Source organism: Acomys russatus, chromosome 10, assembly GCF_903995435.1.
Source record: "Acomys russatus chromosome 10, mAcoRus1.1, whole genome shotgun sequence".
Classification (NCBI taxonomy): Eukaryota; Metazoa; Chordata; class Mammalia; order Rodentia; family Muridae; genus Acomys; species Acomys russatus.
The window spans coordinates 18,098,677-18,104,422 of record NC_067146.1 but is presented as its reverse complement, the minus strand read 5'-3'; the positions used below and the strand labels follow the sequence as shown (position 1 = coordinate 18,104,422).

Sequence of the window (5,746 nt, the reverse complement as noted above, 5' to 3'; positions counted from 1 at the left end):
CAGCAGGTGAAGAGGATGACGCATTGATTCACAGGTGGAACATGCACAGTATGTGGTATGAGCTGGGGATTCACTTCCTGAGTTTCCACTGGTGGTGTACTGCTGGAAAACTGGCAACTATGATGATGCTGACATTTTGGAAACAAAGGGAGAATGATGCTTTCCAACATAGCAAAGGTGGGAGATTACCGCTGTGTTGCACTGACACTAACGTAAGGCACTGAGACCTTTTAATCTGCATTTAAATAGTTAAGTGTTAGAACCAGAAATCCTTGCTAGCACTATATGAAGAGATGCTCATTATTTATACTAGAAGATGAAGACTTACTTTTGAGAGTAGCAGAGCTCCAGAGACATTTGACTGTATGTAAAACTTACGGTCCTGGTAGGAAAACCTCAGGGCTTGAAAACTGAACAAAGACCAAATGGCTGCTCTGTATCACATCTTTCCAAAGGTTTCTGTGCCCTGTAGGTTTGCTGAGGTGGACCATCGTTCTCTAGTAAGGGCTAGGACTACTGCTTTGCTACAAGGTTCTGCAGAAAACCACTCCTCTTTTTTTTTTTTCTTCATGCAAATCAACAGGTGTTCTCAACAAGCTTTATCCACCATCTTTTGTAGTTGCCAGACTGCCTATCAGGGCTGAAAACCAGCATAACCGAGATGGGACATACTGTATCTGAAGAAAAAGGAAGGAATCAACAGTGGGGGCGGGGGTGAGGGTGGAATGGAAGGACCTCGAGTATTCAGGAGCCCCACAAGGAGACCATCTAGGCCAGCAGATCTGGACCCAAGGTGGTGGGGGCGGAGTCTTCACAAACTGTTGTACCAACCAACTAGTAAACCTAGATCCCTTTTAAGGCATAGCCAATGAACAGCTCATTTTCCCTGGTTGTAGAAGGAGCAGCCTCTTATATGCACTCTGGTGTCTCCCTCACCCCACATTTGATCCCTTCCTCGAAGTAGGGAGGCCCAACAGGTACACAGAAGAAGGGAAAGTAGGCTATCCACATGAGATCTGATAGGCTGTGGTCATATGGAGGGGGAGGAGTACCCCTTCTGTCAGAGATCTGGGGGAGAGGCATAAGGTGGAAGAGGGAGAGAGGGTGAGAATGGGAACATACAAGTGAGGGCATAACAATCGGTATGTAATCTGAATAAATTATAATAAATTAAAGAAAGGGAGGAAGGAGACTAGAAGCAGAGAGTATCAAGCTTTTGGCCAACTGGTATCTTTTTTAAAAGCAATACTTATGTTCTTTTTGTGTTCTGTCTACATGCGTGTCTATGCACCATGTGATGCCTGCCACTTTCAGAGGACAGAAGAGGGTATCAGATCTCCTGGACCTGGAGTTACAGATGCTTGTGAGGTCTGTAATCCACTTGGACTTGAGTTTTGTGCATGGTGATAAATATGGATCTACTTGCATCTTTCTACATGTAGACATCCAGTTAGACCAGAACCATTTGTTCAATACACTATTCTTTTTCTATTGAATAGATTTGGCTTCTTTGTCAAAAATCAAGTGACCATATGTGTGTGCATTTATTTCTGGGTCTTTGGTTTGATTCCATTGGTCAACCAGCCTATTACTATGCCAGTATCATGTTGTTTTAAATACTTTTGTTCTACAATACAGCTTGAGATCAGGTATAGAGATTCCTCTGGAGGATCTTTTATTGTACAGGATTGTTTTAGCTATTTTGGGTTTTTTGTTTTTCCATATGAAGTTGAGAATTGATCTTTCAGTGTCTTTAAAAAATTGGGTAGATATTTTGATAGTGATTGCATTGAATTTGTAATGCAAATTCATTGTAATGTAAAAATGGCCATTTTCACAACCTTAATAGTCCTGATCCACAAACAAGGGAGGTCTTTCCATCTTCTGATGTCATCTTCAATCTCCTTCTTCAGAGATTTCAAGTTATTTTTCAAACAAGTCTTTCACTTGCTTGGTTAGAGTTATTCCTAGATACTTTATATTGCTTGTGGTTATTGTGAAGAGTGTAGTTTCCCTAATTTCTTTCTCAGCATGATTGTCATTTGTATACAGGAAGTCTACTGACTTTTTTGAGTTAATTTTGTATCCAGCCACTTTGCTGAAGGTGTTTATTAGCTGTAGGAGTTCTCTGGTGGAGTTTTGGGGGTCACCTATGTACACTATCATATCATCTGAGAATAGGAGTAATTTGACTTGCTCCTTTCCCATTTGGATCCCCTTGATTTCCCTCTGTTGTCTTATTGTTCTTAGCTGGGCTTCTTTCAGAGATTTTGTCTCAAAAAAAAAACCCCTCAAGGAAATATTTAGTAAAAGGCAAAAGATTTATACAATCTGAAGAGAAACTAGAGTATTGATACCCTATGAGCATATACAGGGGGATGAAGTCCCCTCAGTCACAGTCACAGGGGATAGGAGTAAGGGAAAAATGGGATGGAGGGAGGAATGGGAGGATACAAGGGATGGGATAACAATTGAGATGTAATATGAATAAATGAATAAAATACATTTTAAAAACCCAAGGAAAACAGGAAACTCCTCAGCCTCAATACCTTTTAGCTGTCTTCTTTGGAAGTTTGCTATGATGTCACACTAGAACAGAAACATGTATGAAGTCTTTTGTACCATGTACAGATCTAGGCCATCACATATTTGCTGCCACTGTCTCTACTATAGCCCTTTGTATTGATCTGACTATAGTCATGCCCTCTACTATCCTCTCTCCTCTAAAATGATTACGCATCCATCACTATTTTTAGTTAAATTATTAGTCATAACTGAACCTGGAAAGGGACGTGATTTTTTTTTTTTATTTTGTTTTTGTTTTGGCACAGAAATGAGCATGCTTTTTTTTTTTTTTTTTTTTTTTTTTTCAGGTAAAGGGGACATAGCTATGAGCTTCTTCATTTCGGCTTACTGTGCTCGAAATTTCTGCTCAAGGTTACTAGTGTCTGATGTGTAATTTGATCAGAAAATGGGTGGAAGCTGCAAAATGACAGAAAGAAGTAATGAGGCTGAAATGAAGATATAATTCACAGGAGTATTTGTAAATTGTACAAGATGGAACAGCTCCTTCGGCGTCCTGACTGAGTGCACTAACTTACCTGATGAGTGATTACAGGGTGGGAGGAGATCACTTAATTTGACATAGATTTTCATCATACTTTAACCTGCCTCTCAGTATGTCTCCCAGAAAGGTCATACTTTCAATTTCCCCAGTGGGTGAAGGAAAAATTGCCTTTCATTAACTTCAGACACTTTTTACTTTGTGTGAAAGACTGAAAGTTTGTGAAAGAAAGTAAAAGCCATATTCTCTATTTCCTGCCTGTCGGAAGCTGGAAAGAAAAATAGAAGGCAGAAGGAACAGAAAAGCCCCATAAAAGATGATATAAGTCCTGCCAAAGAAGAAATGATACATATAAGTTACCTGTCTGTCGAGACCATTTGTCACCTCATAAAGGCAGTCATCAGTGTACAGAGCTATAGGAAGACCTAGGCTGTAACCCACTCAACTGCCCAATCAAATGAGGCCGGCTCAAACTGGTGAGTCATGTCTGAAGAGAAGAAGACACACAAAGCAAACACCTCCACTTCCTAAACTTCTGTGAGTTTTTGGGTTGGTAAGTTGCAACAAAACATGTCTCACAAGGAAGGTAATGGAAAATAAAATTCCTGGAGGTTTTATGGGGGAATTATTTACATAATATTGTCATAGCACTTAAATTTTCACTAAGTATTAATTTAAAAGGAAAGCGGAATAGCAACTAACAAGGAAATGGATTAGCTACAATAGAAGAAATGTTGGCAGGAATAGGGTGATTGGTGAGAATGGTTTTTAAAGCAGGAATGTCAAACATTGATCTCTTTATATAATATTCACAATTGTGTCAAATTGCTTTTATATAATGGACAAAGAAAATGACTATTTTATCATTGCATGAGAATTTGACAATTAGGGAAGTCTAAATCCTAACCACGATAACCACGTATTTATGAATCATATTTATAAAAAAATTACACCCAACGTAAAAAAATATAGCCAGAACATTAAGGAAAAGAGGTTGGATCTGTTAGTTGTTACAAACAGACAAACAAACAAGCAAGTAAACAGAAAACCTCCCAAGCAATAGTTCTTTATACCTTTCCTGACCCTGAAAACAAATCAGGCAAACACCAGAGCACCAATCAGGTGGAGAGCATGGGCAAAGTCCATGGGTTTATTATGCACTTTGTTAACCCTTATGTTGTAATGAGCTCAACTCATATTTTTTAAAGATGTCCTCTAGCTAGTCCAAGACATTTAAATTAAATATCACTAAAAGAGACATCTAATCTGAGAGGTAGCATGAAAAGATGGCTGTAAGCACAGACCTGAAGGTTAATACGGCTGACACAGGGCACACCAAGACCAACACAGATCACAGGGCACACCAAGACCAACACAGATCACAGGGCACTCCAAGACCAACACAGATCCTGGAGCCTTTAAAGAGGGTAATACATTCCAAGCATTTTTGTCCCCTCTGTTTTTTTTTTTTTTTAATGTGTTATTTTAAGCTCTTCTTTGTGTGTATATGTATGTGTATATGCACTTTCAAAAATATTTGTGTCCTTTTACAAAGTGTAGTTGTATAAAAAGGAAGCAATGGTAAATATTGATCACATACTATGACTTGAATCATATTTGAAGGCTAACTTCACAAATGTTTTTTTTGCTTTGATTTTTAATTTCTTTCCTGATCATAATATTTAGAAATGAATTTTACTTTATTGTTATGAGGGAAAAAAATGAAATTCACAAGTAGGTTCAAATGTAAGTGGGATTCCATGAGTGGCTGAAACTTGTTAAGTAGAGTCAGCTTCTATAAATCATCCCATTTCTCTGGCCTCCTGATGTCCCTTTATGCTCTTCGGTGCGATGACATCATAGAGAGAGGAGAGCTCAATTCTAGAGAGGAATTTCAAGGCCCCTAATAAGCTGGTGATTGACAGCCCCATAGTTAGTCACGTTGTGATGATGTTGCTGTCAAAGAGGCTCCTTTCCTCCAGCAATTGAATAATAGATCTTTTTCATTTTTTTCCTTTTTGGCTCTTCAAACTTCTTTATTTCAAATACACACGGACAGTTGGAGCACAGAGACAGTTATGAAAGGCACAGTCAATAGGACATTATTCTGTTTCAATTATAGCAGCAGACTTGAAAATAAATAATCTGTCTTTAAAATTCAGCAGGTGTTTCCTGCCCTGAAAATACAGGAGCGGGTGAGCCGGCCCAGCCCTGAGGATAAGGGAGCAGGCCCTGATCCAGGGCTCTGAGTTGACCTCACCTCAACACCTACCCCATGCTGGAACACATGAGGGGGCCGGACCTGCAGATTGAAAAATTAAGAATCTTCTTGACACACGACAACAACAGGACACCCGACAGCAGTCCCAGTGAGGTGTAGGCCTCAAACCAGACCCATGACTCATAACAATGAACATTTGAAAGCAAATATATGTGGACAAAAGGCTATACTACCGCTTCTGTGACAAAATTTTTTGTTTGTCTGTTTATTTAATTTTACTAGGGGATGGAGAGGTATTTTGCTGTAAATCATAGTCATTCAATAAGAGTTAAAAAAAAAAAATCCAACAGGCACTGCACTTGTGATTGTAGCATTTGGCAGAACTGAAAGGAAAGGGGACTGGGCTACATGCTGCAGGGATTGTGGGCAACAGAAAGAAGACAGCAGGAGGAGATAGAATG

At 39.2% G+C, this 5,746-nt stretch overlaps 1 pseudogene; it reads right to left on the bottom strand.

Annotated features, from left to right (window-relative positions):
* Positions 1–2,248: 2,248 nt before the first annotated feature.
* Positions 2,249–2,351, bottom strand: LOC127194976 (uncharacterized; annotated as a pseudogene).
* Positions 2,352–5,746: the final 3,395 nt, after the last annotated feature.